We start from the raw sequence: 21,000 nt of genomic DNA on the forward strand, positions 1-21,000 counted from the left end.
TTTTTAAAATATTGTGGTGAAGAAGCATAAAATGGTCCAGCACGGCAAAGGAGAAAGCCACATCTGCTAATTACTCATCTGTAATTTACCAGGAAGAGTCTAATGATGTGTGCACCACCTTCTGGGAGTTTCTGTTAGTGTGTGCGTGATGTAGCAATTAAGAAGCTGGTCATAACCTAAGAAACAGGAAACATCCAAAACATTGCGTGATGATGGTAAAACTACCCACTCTACAAGTTTTAACAGAACTAATTATAAGGTGGAACATGCTGCTGAATAAATGCTGAATGAATCGTGTTGAGCTGTGAGGGGGCTGCCACAGCAGCAAGGTGAGCAATGCCCTCACCGCTCTACTTTGAGCAATCATGACCGATTATATTTTCCTTAAGCAGTTCTCAAAGCGGTCTTCTCTGAGTGCTAAATTAGCACAATGTCACACAGAACCATTTAAAAGCTGCCTGTGGCCTGCAGATGTGGGTTCGCCCACAGTAAGCATACAGCTGTCAGCACAGATTAGACTATAGACTCGACTGGTTGAGTACTGCACACCTTGGCTGTCCTCACTGCTGACCAGGCTCAGGGCCAGTCGTGGCCCCGTCTGATTTTTCAAATGTGTCTGAAATGCAGCCCCGACTGGCTAGGATCATGAAGAGTGAAGCAGAACAAGACTTTACAGGCACACAGATTTTGCCAGTCCAGCTCAAGGGTAGGAAAAGAAAGTGTACAGGAGCTGAAGTGATGTCTAACTGCAATTCTTGTACTGGCAGCAGGAGGAAACTCCAAACTGCTCAATTCTAATAAAAAAAAAAAAGAAAAATGAAAAGACATTTTGAACAGCCATACACCAGAGCCCTGAACACCAGAGGTGTGGACAAAGAAGACAAAAAAAAAGACGGGTCTCAGCACAACAACAAAGATCTTTGTCTAGAACAAAGACCCCCATCACCACAGACCTTCCCTCACTGCAGGTAAACACCACACTTTTTTTTGCCCCTCTTTGTTGGTTCACTGGTGACCAACTCAAATTTTTTTTTTAATATAGTTTGACATTTTAAATTTGCTGCCATATGAATGAAAGTGCCATAACATTTGTTGTGCAAACAAACAAACAATTAACATCAGCATCTTTATGTAGTTTTTATGTAGAAGCCTCGCTCCACTGTCTGTTTCCTTGAATGACTTGCTGCTATCAGTTGTGTGTTTGGCCTTTAAGTGATATTTTAGACTGGAACTACTACGCTGAGAAGACAATTCAACTTGGCAGTGTTTACAGATGACTTTGGTTCTGTCGACTCCGCCGTCTGGAAGAACTTTAAAATGAAAATGGCCGAGTAAAAGTTCCGTACCCTTCTCCAGGTTTGGTGGATCCCCCAATTACTTTCTTTTCCGGTTCCACAGCAGACAGCAACAAACTTTTACAAAAAAAAAGCCTGTGAGCAACAGACTTTTATAATAATAAAAAAATAAATAAAACAGGGGTGGTCCATGGCGTAGTGGGTTGAGCAGGCGCCCCATTTACATTTACGTACATCCTCGCTGCTGCTGGCCCAGGGTTCAAGTCCTACATCGGACGGCCCTGTGCTGCGTGTTGTTCCCCCTCTCTCTGCCCCCTGCTTCCTGTCTCTCTGAAGTTTCCTATCCATTAAAGGCACAAAAGCACAAAATATATATATATATGTATATATATATATATTTTTTTTTTAGCTCCATCCTGCAACAAGAAAGCTCCATCCAGTTAAGCTGATCTGTCAACAGTTTTACGAGAAAGCTGGAACCTGATTGATGAAGAATATTCTTTTCATTCGTAAAGTCCATGCGCCAAAGAAGCTGTCCCAAAGGCCAAAGACTTTCTGTGATTTTTATTTATTTATTTCATTTTTCAATTTTGATCCACAACTCCATCATTTTTTTCCATCTTCTGCAGCTGAAAAAAAAAACAAAATGAAACATTATTGAGGTATGTTTTTTAGAGCTGTTTTAAATGCATTATTTTGGTGTCATAGCCTTGTTTTGTTTTATTCTTCTTACGAAAAAAAGAAAAAGCTGAATGGATATCCTCTGAATGAGCTGATTGAATATTTTCTGACAGGGGTTGTTGAGGTGTAAATGATGTCTGCATTCAGTGACCTGGCTGTGGCCTTGAGTGTGTGTGGAGTAATGTGAGTTTAAACCCAGCAGGCTCGCCAGAATCTGTTGAAGCTGTATTTTATAGGTTGTTATTGCTTGGCTGGCATATGAGTAAATCCGTCACTTGTTGTGAATTTGCTCTTGTTTTTGGACTTGTGCTGTTTTTTGATGCAGCATCCTGACAAATAACATAACTCTCCAGTTAGTTACTGTAACTCTCACAAATTTTGAGCATTAGGTCAAATCCCACAACTCTACTTAAAATAAAAAAAAGATAAAAAGTTACTGTCTTGGTGAAGACGAGGTGATTGTATTAAATTAATATTTCATGTAGCCCTTGTGTCAAAATTAGGTTATGAAAGGCTTTTTCAACTGTGAGGCCTGGTTGTAAAATACACATTCTGCCTCTGATAACTGATAATATGAGAATTAAAGCTAATTTTCTCCCCCAACAGAGGTGCAGAGAGGTGATTATACCATCGACCACCAAAAAAGCGACACATTTTATAGGTTAAAAACTAACAGGCCCGCAGGACACCACTGATCCACTTCACTGCTTTCCATGTGTCCATCAAATTCTCAGCAAGGTAATTTAATACTTAAGACCAATTTTAGGCCACCAGCAAAACACTGAATTCATGTCATCAGTATGTCGGCAACATGAAGAAAACGAGGGCTAAAGATCTGACAAAGAAACCTACACAAAAAACCTGACAAGAGATGTCTATGTGTGCGTAAACAACTTGGCGGCATCGACATTGAGACAATTTCTTGGCAGGCCCCCTCCCTCCCCTCCCCTCCCCTCCCCTCCCCTCCCCTCCCACACACACACACACACACACACACACACACACACACACACACACACACACACTCACACACACACGCACACATGCACACACACACACACGCACAGACATGTGATTGCTTCACAGGAAGCATACCTGCTGCTCCTGACCCTGACTCATAAACCAAACTGCCAACTGGGGTGAGGATGATGTATAATGTGCTTGTGTGTGTGTTGCATCAGTTTTGGTTCCCTGCTCAGAGAATGTAATAGGTCACAGCTTGTGATATTTACTGTACGTTGACCTTTTCATTATATTTCAGCTCTGGCGAGTGAGATCTTCCGGTGGCAAACAGATATAAGTACAACACAGAGTGGCCGACCACACACACACCTCTAAGATGAAATATTTTTGATTACACAACACATTGTATCAGTCCTTTTCCATTTCTGTCGTAACGGGTGCTCTTCAGGGGCAGGCAGAGGAACTGATGGCAGACTGGCAGTAAATTTCAGCCTGTAAATTTTTCATCATACAACACATGAGGTATGTTGACCACAGGTGCGAGATCATATGTGTAGTTTTTTTTTTTTTTTGCCAGAGTGCAAAGTGCATATCATCAGTTTGCTCCCTGAGGATGATGAGGCAGCCTTGATGAGTGGCTCACGGGGCAGAACGCAACACATCAAAATGTCACCGCAAATAAATTCAGCCCAGGAGAGCGCAATATCTCGAATTCCGTGCGGAAGCAAACAAATCGACCGAAAATGCATCCACGATCAGATATGTTCATCTGAAAGGCCAGATTTGTCACAAGATATCTGCAAACATAACGTTATCAACGTTCAGAGGAGCTTGGGGCTCCACAAACATACAGCTTCAGATAACTGAGATTTCTGCATGACGATGGAACGGGACTTTGCAGTATCCCTGTTTATTTCCTCAAAGGAGAGCATTAGAGAGAGATAAAGACGTGCAGAACAATATGCCGATAATCAGTGCTACTGCCTGCTTGTGGAGAGGGATGATCCATCCCTGAGACTTCAGGCCCCTCTATCGACATCCTAAGCAGGTTTCCGATCTGACACTGTGATTTACTTTGGTTTGGTGCTTTCTAATGAGCACAGGGATGACTCATTCCATCAATATGCAGCTCCTTTCAACTGGTTTGTTGGAGCATGTGCGTGTACAGTACATTTCATGTGAGCCTATGCTTTTCTGCGTTTCTCTATGGGCATATAAATCCTGCTGAGCTCTTCATCATCAATAATCCCAGTCACAAACACAAACAATGCTCAAATGCTCTCTTCTTCTTTTAAATAAATCTGCTCAGTGTCATCCGCTACTGGTGGTCAGCAGCTGATCCAAACAGTCTCACTTACTATCAATCCCACACATTGCCATCTACATTATTATTCATTTGACCCAGTATGGGCTTGCAGCACATAGGTGCTTGAAGCTTTATCTAAAGCTGTGATGGGCAATCTGTGTTAGCTGTGATCAACAGCTAATAATCATCCAGGCAACTCAGCCAGTTGTTTAGACAGCCAGGTGGAATTGGATTAGCCGATTGGGTCATTTGCAATTTGTCTGGGAGGCTATTGACCATTTTAGCCAGCTGCAGGGTATGTGTTCCAAGTGGGAACAGCCGAATCACTCCGCTGGAGCCACAGGGACATTTGGGTGCCAGTGATATAAAGTGTCATAAACTCAAAGACAGCCAAACATTGACTCAGTCTGAAGAAGGTTTTTGATAGCAATTCTTTTCATTGTGTGAATTAATTGTTCTTCAGTAATCGGATGCTGAACTTAATTCAACCTGGAGAGACTCACACGGAGAGATAGGGAGACAATTGCAAGGTTTATTGTCAATATTTCTTTGGCGCTCGGGCCCCGGCGGAGGACATGCAAGCTGAACCGCTGTGAGCTTGAAAGTCCGGCATAGGGAGATAGATGCTGAATATCTTCCCCCCTTTGGGACCCGAACCTGGTGACGGAGTCGTACGAAGGAAGGAGATGTCGAGGACTTTGAGACATCGGGTGGAGACGGGGAGGTGGTGGGATGCAGCTTGCTGATGAACAGGTAGAGCCCAGGAAGGAGCGCCTTATATGTGGATCTGGATGGTTGATGAGCGATTGCCAACACCTGGTGAGTCTGCCATGTTGAATTTGCGGCTAGCCTTCATTAGCAGCAGAATGTTCACCGTATCTATTTCTTAGACACAAAATGTTGTCTCCACTGTGTTTTCTTCAGTGTGTGCCCCCCCCTTCACCTCTTCTCAAAGTGATGGAGTGCGACTGTTTGTGGCATGGTTGTTAGCAGGCACTCAGCATACTGCAACACCAAAAAGTAAGTACACTTACATTCAGTTCTAAGTTTTTATGTTTCAGGACATAAAACAAAATCAACTGGTCCTTAGCATGGCTTAAAATGATGCAAGTAAAACCGTTGATGGGCAACAGATGACATATTATATTGCGTCATTTATTTATGTAACAAAAGTTTTTGAAGCACTTTTCTTTCAAATTTAGTTCACTGAGGTTTGCAGGCATTTGTTCATGTGCAGCTCATTTAAAGTCCTGCGTCTTGACTTTATCTGGGCCATTGCAACATTTATCTTTAGCTCTTTTTCTGTTGTAGATTTACTGTTGTGTTATGGATCATTGTCCTGTTGTGTGACCCAATTTCAGACACGCTTTAGCTTTAACATTTTACTCAAGAATACTTTGGTATACAGAGGAAGTCACGGTCAACTCAGTGTCCAGATCCTGTGGCTGCGAAACAAGCCCAAATCATCACGCCTCCACCACCGTGCTTGAAAGCTGGTGTTTATACAGATACGCTGTGTTTATTTTTTGGAGCAAAACACCGTACACAGTACACCTACACTATGTGGTTGCTTATAGATGTTGGCTTTTGAGTATTTCAGGCATGATGCAGTAACAATTCTTGCATTAAACAATATAAGGGCATCGGGACGCTTTTCTTGGGTCCTTCGTTACTTTGGCTGAATCTGCGAGCTATGAAATAAAACTATGTATACAGATCAGCGATACTAAAACCACAGACAGGTGTGAATGATATTCATTTTTTTCTTTCAATACAACGTTCTGCTCTGAAACCTTGGGTCCTGTTGTTCATGAGGGTGTTACTTTGTCATGCATCTGTGCTGATCAAATACGCTCTCTATTGCAACAACACTCCTCAAAAGACTGCTACAGAATAAAAAAGTACACTACAAAGAGGCCGTCGTGTTGAAACAGCCTCGCTGTACATCCCACATGTTTGATGTTTGAGCAACTAAAGGATGTGTCAGACCAAGCCCAATCCACTGGGGCCCCCCACCCTGAAACACACAGAACCCAGAGGAGCCATTTAATCGTTTCTAGTTTAGGACATCACAAGACACCACCAAAGGACCCATGTTCATACGGTCACAGGTCAGCACAAGAGAAGACATATTTGACATTAGAAATGTGGATGTAGTGTTGTCCCTGATTGGTGTTGTCATAAAGTATGTCTGAACGTTGTTAATACACACACACACACACACACACACACACACACACACTGCATATTCTGTTCTTGGTTGTAATATTTGGTATGTGCGTAAAAAAAGTGTCTCCGTTTGTAATGTTGCTCTCATGTCATGTCAGAGCCTCTGACTCCATGTGTGCGACGAGAAGAAGATAGTGAACACCAATGATTCCACCATCCCAGTTTTCTGAAAGGGAAAAAAGAAAATTGAGCATTACAGTGACGCAGTGATTACTACTGTCACCATCCAGCATGATGGTTCCAGGTGTGAATCACGTCTGGGGTGTTTCTGTATGGAGTTAACGTGTTTTTCCTTTGTCTTTGTTGGTTTTCTCTTCTGGGTACTGGCTTCCTTCCAAATACCTAAAATTTTGCTTTGTTTAGGCAAAGACGCATATGGGCTATGTGGCGAGAAACGGTATTACACTCCTGTATTCAATTGCATCCAGCTAGGGGTGGGCGATATGTATCGTTTGCGAAATTATCGTGAATGTTGTTTTGACGATGAGTAATTTTGCAATATCGAGATATAGGCAAAAAAAAAAAAAAAAAAAATTTTTTTTTTTTTTTTTTTCAATCGCCAAAAAGTGCGGCGCCAGTGGTCCTCTGCCCTTACCACAGCGCCACGCCACGCCCTGCTTTGAACGCTCTAATTTTTTCAAAGTAAACGCTTCGGACCCCGCGGGACACTCAGCTAAGAGCATCGAGGGGGCGCCGAGAGGCAGGGGCTGGGACAGCGAGAGGCCGGGGCTGGGACAGACGGTAGCTCGCCTCGCGGCGGACCGTCAGCTCGATCCCGAGATCCAACTATGAGCTTTTTAACTGCATTTTAACTGCAGCAACTTTAAGATGCGCTATTGGAGCTGGAATTACCGCGGCTGCTGGCACCAGACTTGCCCTTCAATTGATCCCCGTTAAAGGATTTAAAGTGTCCTGTATTGTTATTTTTCGTCACTACCTCCCCGAGTCGGGAGTGGGTAATTTGCGCGCCTGCTGCCTTCCTTGGATGTGGTAGCCGTTTCTCAGGCTCCCTCTCCGGAGGGAGAAGTAGCCTGAGAAACGGCTCGAGGTTATCAGTCACCAAAGCGGCCGGGGCACCCCGAGAGGCACCCCGCATGGGTTTTGGGTCTAATAAATGCACACATCCCCGAAGGTCAGCGCTCGTTTTGCATGTATTAGCTCTAGAATTTCTACAGTTATCCAAGTAACGGTAGAGCGATCAAAGGAACCATAACTGATTTAATGAGCCATTCGCAGTTTCACTGTACCGGCCGTGTGTGCTTAGACTTGCATGCTTGTGTTCATTTTATTGTGATCTTAACGCAAGTTTTAATTTTTTTTTTTTAAATATCGTCAAAATATCTTTATCGTGAAAATCCTAAAAAATATCGAGATATTTTTTTTTGCCCATATCGCCCACCCCTACATCCAGCCAGAACTGGCTTCCCCTTCGATCCGTCCCCCTCACCTTAAAAAAAAAAACAACCTCTGCTTTCTTTCTTTGCTTAAGGCAAACCTCACGGGGAAATCAAAAGATAAATTAACATTAGGTTTATTGCATGTCAGTGCATGCTTTGCAACAACTCACATAAAACCAAACAAAGACAGATATTAATATTCAGTTGTTGAGCTGGGCAGGCTACGTCGTCGTCTCGAGCCTGGTTGCCATAGTTACCCAGAACACGTATGACAGGCATCAGTGGGACAGCTCCTAGTTCAGGACCCCATAACCTACCAACACGGCATGCATGATGAGGCCAGCCAAACCGAAAAAGCAGAAAACTATTGCATCCTTTTTTCAAAAAGCATCAACTGTAAGTAAACTGTGCCATATGTTATCCTGAGCTGCAGTGGCAAGATTTGAAAATTCAGTTAGCCATGTTCAAGAACAGGTAGCCTACAGTTTCGAAACCACTGCAGATGCTGCACAGATCTTAAAAGTAATGCCCGTTGAAGTTCGTGTTGTTAATGGTAGTGCCCGCATCGTCTGCTGAGGCAGAACGAAGTTTCTTTTTTAAAATTTTTTAAATTTATTTATTTTTTATTGACATTCAGAAACAAACATTCACATCCGGTACATATGCATATAGCTTGCATCTCTTGTCTGTCCTAAATGCCAAAGTCGTATTTTTGTTTTATGTCTAAACGATAGAAAAAAAAAAAGAAAGAACCAAACAACAACAAAAACACACAAGAATATGTACAAAGTGGGGAGTGATCCTTTTTATATGGCATAGTCATTGATTTGTAAAAATGAAATCAGGCCTATGGGGCGTGACATAGTTGACCCAGTTTTCCCAGTATGAGGTGAATTTCTCCAGTTTAAGATTAACAAATGCTGTTATTCTCTCCATTTTATATATGTCCATTGTGATGTCCATCCAGATGTTGACAGTTGGGCTCTCTTGTGATAACCATTTCCTGGTAATATTCTTTTTGCAAGCCATTAGCAGGATATTTATGAGGTGCTTATCTCTTTTCAGCCATCCCTCAGGTATGTGTCTGAAAAACATAGTCTTAATGTCGAGGGGTATTTCGCATTTGAAGATGTCCTGTCAGAACAAAGTTTCTGTGGCTTGCGGAGGCTTAAAACGTGTTTGCGGTCCACCATGACCCAAAAAAGGCTGAATGGAATGGCAGTGTGCCACATCCATCAAGAAAGGCTGGACAATCTGAACAGGAAAGACATTGCCCAACAGTTTATTCGGGGCAAGGATCGGAGGAGAGAGGTTTTTGGATCCTTCACTTAATCTATTTGCATTTGAGGCCATTTATTGAAAACTCATGTTGAGTACTTATTTACAAATCCACAATCAATACGCTTTATTTCTTGCATTGATGGGCAATTGAGTTTGATGGGTTATGTCATGGCTGTATATTGTTACGCACAACACATGGTTGAGGGTTGGTTGCGGCGGGGGTGCTGCTGGCAGCTTTGTCCCCCCCAGTTCCAAAATCTTATCTGCGCCCCTGATACGAAAGGAGATAATAAAGGCATTACTGAAGCTCCTTTCCTTAGAATTTAGAGAATTTGGACAGCTGCTATGTTAACTCAAATACTTCTGGGGCATTTCATTCAGTTAGGGACCTTTCTAAACAAGAAAAGACTGTTCGACTGGGCATATTGTTGCAGTTTGGAAAAAGCAAAGGGCTCTTCTGTTGTTTCACGGTGGTTGTCAAACCGCTCCGTGCATTACTGCCACCTTGTGTTGGTCATAACGCATTATTGCCAGCTACTGGTTAAAACAAGATAGTCTCATATCAATGACGATAGTCGCAAGAACTATTCAGTTTCTTATCATTTGAAAATTACTTGAACATTTTAAATCATTTGCTGATCCCAACTTTAGTCTGCACACTAATCCTTAATGGAAGCCGACAGCACATATGGCGCCTCCAGCTTCGACAGTCAGTCAACAGCTCCTGCAGGAAACACAAGCCACGAGGCTTGAATTTGTTTAGTTTTCACGAAAAAAAACCCCAAGAAATAATTGTTTCCAACGGCAGCTGTGATATCAGTTTAGTGGAGTGACGTTATTTGTAATAACATTCCTACAGGCAAGTTCAGCTTTGTTAGAAAGAAAGAAACAGTTCTGTTTGAGTCAGTGTGTGTGTTTGTATATTGCCACACAGGGATCTTTTATTTGGTCTGTTTTTCTCTCAATCTTTGACAGCCTCTTTGATTGAGATCACACTGTCATCTGCTTTCTGTGTTACTCACACTTAAAAGTGGGACACGTCCCTCCCACTGCAATCTGTTTCTGTTACCGAACTGACATCGGGGAGGGACCCTGGTCACTTTACACACACACTCCCTCTCTCTTCCTCTCCCCACCCACTTGTCATTTGGTGCCCAGATGGAGCCGTTGCGGGCGAAGGAAGCTAGCTGTGCACCCTACTTTTTACAGAAGAATCTGCTTCAGGGTATGGAGGGAGGGGGAAAAACCATCAATGAACTACTGCGGCCTTATTTTGAGTCCAGTAGAGTTAGCAGATAGGCACCAAAAAAATACCTCAGAAATAAAATGTCTACATGGAAACTGATACACACATTTGAGCAACACTTGCACATGAAAAAAGAAATTACCATTTATGAAGCATAAAGGTAGTAATATGTGCTCTATATTTTGCATGAGTGCAATTACATCGTATGCAACTTTAGTTGCTGGAGGTCTCTCTCAGTCAAAACAATGATGCAAGACATAGAATGATAACATCATCATGTGGCAAGAGAGGTCTAAAAAATTCAAACTTATTTTACTCAAGAAAAATAACTTTACTTGTGAAGGTGAAAATCATACAGCTTCATGTCAAAAGAGGCGAACTATCCCTTTAAGCAAAAGTAAAGAATGACTTTAAAAACTGCACTTTGAGGTAGACTGTCCTCTGGAAGCCTTCTCATGTAGTCTGGGCAAGAATGTCTTATTGCCTGTTATTTTTAAACACAAGTCGCCTTCATACAGTAAAATAGAGTGCAGTAAAACTCAGTTAAATGCCAAGGAGGGTAAATGTGTCTTTAGCTGTGTTTTAAAACCATCAATAGGGCGGTGGAACTTACAGTGGACGTCTGTTTCTAAAGCTTTGGAGCTACTACTGCAAAAGCGCAATCTTCCTTACAAACTGACTAACAGGTGCCAACCCATGCAACCCTTTAAAAACATTCAGTGCAATGAAGAGACACTTGTACGAGTCAGGAGCCTGGCGGCTGAATTATGTACCAGTTGCAGATGGGTTAAAAGAGACTTGCTGATAGCCAAGTACAAGCAGTTATAACAATCCAGCCTTGAGGTGATTGAGGCTGTGATTACAGTCTTCAAGGCATGACCACAAAAGATGGATTTCAGTTTTGCCGTGTTCCTCTTTCACAAAAAGAGAGAGAAAAAAAAAGTTTTATCAATTTTGTGAAGTCTGTCAAATTTAAGATTAGAATAATATCTGACCACCAAATTTCTTGCATGAGTCTGAAGACTGAAATGTCATGGCCCACATGCTTGCTAATGCTACTGTGGCACCAAGGGACTATAAGTAACCCCCTCAAACTTCAATTGAAGATAATTATTTGTCTTGAAGCATTCCACCTCCTAGAGGCAGTTTGGAAAGTTAAAGGTCTAGACTCTAGGTACATTTGTGTTTCTTCTTCCATCAAATTAGAATGCCCTGTACTTACAGTAAGATATGGACCGGGGGAGGCATAGACAGTGTAAATAAAACTGGTCCTTAAGATATCTTTAAGAAGAACGTGGTGGTTATCTAAATCATCTCAGTGAAGCGGTGACCTCAACAAAGGTACGGGACAGGATAGGCTCCCAGAGTCTAGAGCTTGGAGGTGGATGAGGAGAGTTAGGAGGCATCAGAGATCTCTGATGAAGTTCTAGGAGGTGGTTCCCTCCAGGTGGAAGTCAGTCTGGAGAATGAGAATGACAGACCAAAAGAGAGTTTTAAGGATCATGAAGAAAAGCAGGATGAAAAGTCCAAACACCAGACAAAGAGGGAAGTGAGGGAAAGATCATCTTTACCCCCCCAACCTTTTTTTACTCTGGATGTTGGGTCCTCTGAACTGGTGAGTTGTGTTTTGCTCCATACAAAAAAAAAAAGCAATCCAATATTCTCACTAACTTAAGAGTGTGTGCTAAGTATCAGTGCAGTTAATTCAAACTTGTAATTCTTTGTTGTAGATGCACTTTGCGATCCCAGTGTGTGGTTGTCACTAATTCCCATGACACACTAGCCTGGCTGACGCGTCCACAATCTCGATGAGATGGGAACTAGGTGTGCATTTTCTCGTATTTGAGGCGTGGTTTACGAATGCCTAGAGCCGTTTATTGGGCGCTACCAATGCCTATCAAATGGCGTCTGGTTCTTCCCATGCTGCTTTGCGCGCGATTCATAGCCAATTGTATCACTTATACCAGATGACGTATGTAGAGCGACAGAAATTCGACGAGGAAGAAGAAGACGCTTTACTGTGTATGAGAAGAAAAAAAGTTAACTTGCGTTCCAAGCTACTTAAAACACTTTCTAAGGCTGCATCGAACGGTAACGTTGTGTCCGCTGCCATGTTGGATTAACACTCTACAAGCTTCGGTGTCGCACATAGACGTCCTCGTCTTGCTGTACCCCCCCGTTCTGTGATTGGTTCCCTAACTCAGGCAAAAATAAGGACGGTGGTTTCCAGGCTGCCTTTGCAGTGTGAATGAAATCGCGCGCAAAGCAGCATGGGAATTCCCAGGCTAATGACACACCTGGGATTTTCCCATCCCATTCCTGAGTGCCGTCACACATACTTCTGCAACCACTACATTTACAAATTAAATAAAAAAAGAAAATAAAGAACGCATTACTGTTCTTTAACTGAACCAAATTCTAAGTATTAACGTTGTGTAAATGAACATCAGCAAAGCTGTTATTCCGTAACTAGTCAAGACCACATCCCTTTGTTTGTAATTGTCAATAGTTCTCTTATGGATAGGGAACAAAGCATATCACATTCATTCAGGAGATGCTGCTATCCAACGCAACTTACAACTGAGAACCCTCCCCAAACAACGACAAATGATAATGATCTGGCAAAGAACAGAGAAAAGCGAGGAGCATATATTCAGAAGGCAATGACAAATAGGCAGCAGATGGGGGGGGCAATCATAAACTGAACCCAGATGGAAACCAAGAATGGGAGGAAAATCTAAACAGAAGGTAATCAGGATACGATCTCTGGAAAATAAAACAGGAAGTGAAGCTAATCAACATGCAAAAGAAGACTTTTTACTGTAATAAAGCTGAAATAAAGCCGACTGCACTACATAACATAGAAATAAGGCAGACACTAACGTGGCATCAGAACCCATGGAGTGTGACGGTACTGTGCATCATAAATGATCTATGTAGTAAGTGGTCTTCATTGATGCCTCTGATTTGTTCCACATTAAAATGCTCTATCTGCAACAAAACTAATAGGCTGTATTACTGGTTTTTGAGCCGTAAGCAGGCAGTAAACCAAAGTTCACTGAGGAGTATATTATCTTTCAGCTCATATCTTTGCATTGCATATTATTCTCTGTTGGAGTGGTTGTTTAATCGAATTTCTAGGCGTAATTGTAGTGCAGTGAACATTTCCAGAATATGAACTCAGAAATGTGGTTGCTGGGAGGATATCGAAGAGCTGGAGAAATACAGTACGTGACTAATTGCTATTATATAAGTCTTTCTGCCTTCAGAATTGGCTTATCTCCTGACACTTTGTTCTCGTCAGTGACCTGAATAAATACAAGTTTGCAGCTGTCTTTATTTTTATTAATTTGGGAATTGATGTAAAAGTAGCACAGTCATAGAATGGATGAACACTCTGACTACATGCAGGCTAGTCTTTAACACTTGTTATTGGAAAGCCCGTGGCTCGCTCACCATTGTAGGCACACACAAAAGATGTTCACCTTTTGGACGAGGACGCCATCATGTAGCACCAACATGTACAACATGCATCAGAGGCAGACACTAGTCTCTGGAGAGATGAAATGCACTTTAGCATGTTGTCAAAGATGAAAACATCTGAGGCCTGGGGGAGGAATCCCATCAGGGAGGAACCCGGGAAGCTTGGATTGGATTACAGGTCATTTCGAAAATCACACTCTGTACAAGCATCAGCTGCACTTCACAGCTTCTCATGGAAAAGCAGTGCTGCACAGCCTTTTCTTTTCACTCGACAACGTGCAAGCTAAAACTGAGGCCAAACATCTGGCCTTGGAGGAATACTACTCTCTCAGCTCTTCGATGGATGGAAACGTTGCCTCGGGACTTCCTGAATATTTCTCCAGCAATATGTAGTCCTCCAAGAAAGTGCACAACTAAAACTTCACTGGAGGAGGTAGAAAAAGTAGTCAACCTTCCATAAACAATAAAAGTGCAGTACCGAAAATGACTAAAAAACATGGTGTTAATAAAATTCAAATTAGATGGATCACCTCAGAAAACAAATGTGCTTAATTTGATTGGAAACCTACAGAGAAAATCTGGCTACACTGTGCAGCATTTTTTTATACTAAGTCCAAGTCATTTCCACCAAGCAAAGATCAGTAAAGCCATTGAGCGATATCTGAACATTACCATGAAATGTAGGATGGATGTCTTACGTTAAGCTGTCACTACATGTAGATTGCCTCCATTCTTTTTGGCACAATGCACAATGTTTTTGTTGGCTCTTTGAATCTTCACTGCCTTCCATCTGCTAATCAAATCAATTTGACGGAGTAGCATACCGAGGCCGTCGCAATCCGTCAATCCGACTCCGTGGTCATGCAGAGGCTATTAAACCTTTCAAAGTTCTCCGTCAGGATGTCAGATACGCAAGGCAATTCACCTCCTGATCAGAAGGCGTCGCTACGCTAGACGATCTAATCTTGCAACGTCTATCGTGAAAGTCGTTGATTGATTGTTTACCTTCTGGCTCCGTTCCACTCCTCACAGTGAACGATGGCGACCGAGAGAGAAAGTCTGTTGTTGGAGTTGGAGCTTATTGATTTTGAAATGCAAATAATTTTGATCAAATGTTGACCGGCACACAGTAAACTCTTTCAAAATTGGCGGTGTTGTTGTTGTGAGAGGAAGGAGCTAAACCGGAAAAGTGATTCCGGAAATGATGTTGTTAGCCGACCAATCACAACCCTTGCGGTCTCCGCGAGTCTCCGTCGCTTTGACGGATAGATAGGAATTTTGGCCGATGCACGCAAGCGACGGAGAGGGCTCTCCGTAGCCTTTCCCGGACGACTATAAATCAGGGAACCTGAGCGTGTCCTTCCTCCAACCATCCAAGGAAGGTGGCCACGTTGCCAGCTAAGAACACCCTTCAATTCAGAAACAACTGTCCCCATTTCCCAGTTTCAGTCTGACATTCCATATAGTTCTGGTTTGAGTCAAGCTATGGTTAAGCCTGACCAACATTTGGTCAAAATTATTTGCATTTCAATATCAACAAGCTCCAACTCCAACAAAAGTATTTCTCTCTCGGTCGCCATCGTTCACTGTGAGGAGTGGAACGGAGCCGGAAGGTAAACAATCAATCAACGACTTTCACGATAGACGTCGCAAGATTGGGTCGTCTAGCGTAGCGACGCCTACTGATCGGGAGGCAAATTGCCTTGCGTATCCGACATCCCAACGGAGAACTTCGAAAAGTTTCATTGCCGGATTGACAGATAGCGTCGGAGTAGCATACCGAGGCCTTTAGAGTTCCTCATAACCACATACATGCACAGGAGGGGAATCGATTATGTAACAATCTGTATTTTAAAAGCTTCAAAATGCTTTAAGGGCCACGAGTTGACCCAGATTTAAACATTTTAGTCTTAATTCAAGTTAAATTAAGGAGCTTTTACTGAAAGTTTTTACAATAGTCAGTGTGTATAAAGGAAACCTTTATAGGGTAGAAGGGGCAGAGGCTTGCATATCTACTGATACGAGTCACTCCTTTAAACAAAGAAACAGTTCTTTGTTCATCTCATAGTAGGAGGCAGTTGTGACCTCTGGGCCAAGGCCGTGGAATATCTGGCATCTCTTCTTCCTCTGGGTGCAGCTGTTATTCTTGTGCAACAGGTACACATTTGCAACATTAGCAGTTGCACAGAAGTAGAAATGATTATGTGGGCATAAAGGAGTTGGCCTGATTTAAATGTATGATTTTCGGACCCTTCCTCTATCTTGTGGTTCTGTTCATGAGATGGGAATTGACCTTTTTGAATAAATGACGGTTTCGGTATATTTCCTGGTATTTTGTGGTTAAGTATCAAACAGATTTTTTTTCTGGAGGTGATGTTGGAGCATTCCGGTGTCCTGTTGAGGCAAAGAAGAAGTTCAAATCCAAGAGAACTTTGTAACCTCAGAGGATTTGCAAACAGTACATTTCATATTAGAAAAACAGATACCAGCAGAAATTCTCTCAATTTTCTCTAAAACTACAAACCAATCTTAAAAAATTAAAAAAACCTTACCTAGCGAGCTAATTTAACCGCGGTACAACGCTTACCTACAGCTGCCATAGTTGGCACTTTACATAGTTACATTACATTTGATGATGTTTGTTGTGAAATGCCACAGAGCAATAGTCAGATAGCATTCAGAAACTTAGATAAGCTCTACATGTTATGATTATTGGTTATTTTGAACTTTTCTGCATGCGGACACTTTCAGTGTGAGATCTGTTGAAAGCTAATAGCCTTAGAATTATAAGCATGATAGGGACAAAAATAACGAGATGGTTGGTTAAAGTAAACCTGTTTAACAGCTGAGCTAACACATTCTACAAATGGGTTTGCTTTACAGGTCGTGTTGTCACACATTACCTTTAACTTTCGGCATTTTTTTTAGGATGAGACATGTTTTGCAGAGGCAGTGCCATGTCTGAAAACCTTGGCTGGGTTGCTGGAGAGTAAAACTGCATGGACTTTAGTACCCTGCACTCTGAATGGGAGCTTTATTTTCATTGCCGTTCTTTCTCTCTAATATGTCCTGTAAGCCAATAAAATGGTTTAAGAGTCCCTACCTTTCTAACAAATACCGCTTTACGTTAATAGGTAGGTGGCAACACAGTAAGTCAGGTAGCAGCACATACACCATTTTCATAAATCCCTCATCTCCCGTTGAAAAGAGGCTCATGTGAAGATTTACTGGCCTACTTGGACCGGAACCTTCCCCCTGCTGTGTCAGAAGATGAAAACCAGCCCCACCAAATGTTCATTTCAAGGAACCTTGGGACACCAATCCGTTGATACCCTCTAGCAAAACACCTGATATAAACAGGTTCCCATGAAGATTTTAGCAAGCCTTCAGCTGACTTATGCCACTTTCTAAGGTCAACAATGTCTAATGTCCTACAGGAGAACAAAGGCAAACAAAATAGAAGTGACACTACTGTTCAAATGGCATACTGTATGTCTAACAGAAGTCTCGATAGATGCTAAAATAACATATTTCTACAATTTCTGACAAGTCGAAACTATGAACATTGGTTTTTCAGAGGTTTGTCTGAACCAGAGGCTTCTTTAAATAGCTGCCCGAGGGACATAATGTCAACATTCAACAATAACATAACAGGAAATCCATCCAGTAGTCCAGTGGACTAGAACTTTATATGGCAAGAACTTTACAGTACGATTTTTACATTACACATTTTCAGAAACAAAGAAAAAAAGGTACTGGAGCAGCTAACCTGGCACAGTCCAAAGGTAACATACCCACCAACAAAGGGATGGTTCAGGCTTGCATGACACCCTGGGGAAACCTTGCGAAGATTCAGATATTCTAAACCGTATTTAACAACATACATCAGATCAAAGATTTCAAAATGAACACCAAGTAGTCTCATCTAATGCAGATTAATATATATGTTTGTGTCACTCCAAACAATCCACCTTTTCTATCAATGTTAAAGAAGGTGTATTACTCAAATTCACAATTTCTTACTGAGATGTTTGTCATATGCTTTGGTCAAAATACCAAAGAACTATAGAGTACTACTGCACTCCTCTTAACCCTATCTTTGTAGCTAACAGCTGGTTTTCGGGATATGGAGTGAAGCCACTCCACCCCTCCACTCTCTTCCAGGGGGTGTGCCTTTTTTTACATTGATTGTACAACTTTGTGCTCCCATGCGAATGTAAATTTGGACACAAATTACACTCAATAATCCTTGAAGCACTTTATCACAGTACGAGAAAGCATACAGCACCCGTCCTGAGAACTCACAGTAGCACACACAGCAAACTGAACACACACCAATGCACACCACAGTGGAAGAAAAATATTTGACCAGCAGTTGTTTTCTTAAATACTTACATTTTCTTTGTAAGCGATTCGGCCACAGACCTGACCTTGGTTGTGTAAACACTGCACCACAGTTAGGCACAAAAACTAACCACAGGGGTGGTAGGCAAGTTAAAACTCACACTGATATTCTTCCGTTGCATATCAGGCTTGATTAACCCCAGGCTTTACTGTCAGTCTATTCTTCTGTATTTAAGTTTTTAGAGAGAAGAATCATTGCTGATGAGGACAATGAGATGTATGTAAGTAGATGTATGTAACATACACATACGTAACATGAGCAATGGTCTCCCACAGAATAAGTTAAACCCTCCGAAATGTCTTTCAGTCGATAACTCGATTCCGTCCCTACATGTATACTGTTACAAGGATGGTGGTCTAGTTAAATGGCCCAGTTGAGCTGTAACCGTAGCTCCACTCAGCTATGCACGTCAGTGTACTCAGAGATTGTTTTCCCCCCATAATATATCATCTTTAATGCTAAAGCATGACCAATACATGGGACCCACTGCTGTTAAAGAGACTGCTTCTGTCTTCTACTATAAGATATCACCATACCATACTTCACAAAGAGCATAGTTTCAGGGTAATGGTTGGCAATCAGCCTTCTATTTTCAAGCTCCTCTAACAAAATCATGAGTTAGACATTAAATCCACTGAGCCAGCAAAGTGCTTGCCGGTAGCCAGTGTTAGTCATAGTGCTCAGTGGAAAGTCTCATATTAGTCCGGGCTGAAAACCTTCCAGAGTGTCTTTTCTGAAAAATATGAAAAACATAATAAATACAACAGGTTGCTCTTCAATAATTTTTTTTTATCTCCCCTTTAGGCAAACTGTCTGAGTACAGTTTTCGGAAAGTGCTGAAATACTGTCTCCACTGCTGCTTGAGTTTCGTTATTTGAGAAACTTTTACGATGGCATTGCGCCTATAACTGCAATAACAATAATAGCTGATCTTAATATGCAGAAAGAAGTTCAAAGAAGACATAAGCCCCTTTTTGTTTGTGTCACCTGCCGCGGGCAGAAACCATGAAAGTGTCTGAAGAAAAAGAAACGCACCTAATCATCATCAATAAAAAACCTAATACACTTTTGCTTGTGTAGTAATGTGAGTTATGAAAGGACATGAAGATTTTATGGAGTCAGAGCACATTGTGGCATAAAAATCCAGCTGGTATGATTGCTTTGAAGGAATGTTTTTATGTCCAAATGCTATGAAACCTTGAAAAAGTGAAGACAGCAGGGGGCAGTGGGTGTTATCAACCCCAGACACTCTGCTGAACGAGTTACATCTTCCTCCTCTCTTGGGAGCCCTGCTGTACTGTATATTTTCATTGAGGTCATGGTGCACTTAAAGGTGAAGTGAAGATTCAATTCAACAATGATGGCCAGTTAGGAAATACACACTGTGAGGGGCGGTCAGCTGAACTTTGGCAAACTTTTCTCTACGTGTGCAGTGAGCTGTACCTGAGCTTAAAGTATCCGGTTTCAGAATGTCATTCGCTGCAATGTCTCGGTCGATCTGGCTGCATTGATGTTTCTCAACAAGTTCAAACTCAGCTCCTGCCAATCTTCTGTGGATCTCAAGGTCGGTTTGTCAAGGGCAAATAAGATGGAAATCCAAGTTTGACAGCTGGAGAGCAGTACGGCACGCAGTCCCATCAACAGCCATGTCCTGCCTTTGACTTATATCTAAGAATATCTTATATCTATCTTATATCTATGGTATCTATGATACCAACATATCTATGAAGAGGGGTGGTGGCACGTTCTCACCTTCTTATAAAACTCTACTTTCTTTCCTCATCTCTCTTGCTCTGCTTCCCTCTATGTATCATTGACTTGGCTAAAGGAAACATCTAAAATCATAAGTCACCATAATAGATCTAATTCCAACCCTCAGGAATTGTTTTGAACAATTTTGATGATTGGTTCATCTTGCTGACAGTCTGAAGTGATGAAGCATCATCTCATTTAGTTAGCCAAGAAATTGTTGTTCCCATATACTTGTCCTTGTCTTTATTTATAACAGCTGACTCACTTGGTTAATTGGCCACTCAAGTGTAACGCTGCCTTCGTATGGTATATTCTTCATGTGAGTGACAGTCTCAGTGTTACAGTGAGAAATGGCTTTAAACTCAAAGCCCTCTTGGGGTAAGGAGGAGGACATGCTGAGGATATCAAGCTAAAGATCCATTCAAGAGAATTGTATGCATCACAACATTACATTAACTCTTTGTAGAGGCAACCTTTAAACTGGATAAAAATGCATGTTTGTGACCTGATCCAAGGTTTTATGATGGTGTTACTTAAGAGTTCCAATCCAGAAGCTATTATTACCCTAAAACTGTATTTCCTCCCACTAGGCACTGGCACACTTCTCCATGTTGCTTGTGCTGGATCCTCATTTCACTGGTTTCTCGCTGTGTATGAAAATATGAGAAAATAGCTGTACAACCCCAACCCAGCAAGTACAACCCCAATTCTATAAATCTTGTGACACTGTGCAAAATGTCAATAACAACAGCATGCAATGATTTGCAAATCTCACAAACCAGTATGTCATTGACAACAGAACACAGAAAGTGCTGAAAGTGAGACACTTGACCATGAAAAAACAGCTTCTCTTTATTTTAACAGCAACACGTCTCAGAAAAGCCAGGACGGACAACAAAAAGCTGGAAAAGTACGTGATATTAAAAAGAAACAGCTGGAGAAACATGTTGCATCTAATTAGA

Source organism: Odontesthes bonariensis, chromosome 20 (genome assembly GCF_027942865.1).
Source record: "Odontesthes bonariensis isolate fOdoBon6 chromosome 20, fOdoBon6.hap1, whole genome shotgun sequence".
Classification (NCBI taxonomy): Eukaryota; Metazoa; Chordata; class Actinopteri; order Atheriniformes; family Atherinopsidae; genus Odontesthes; species Odontesthes bonariensis.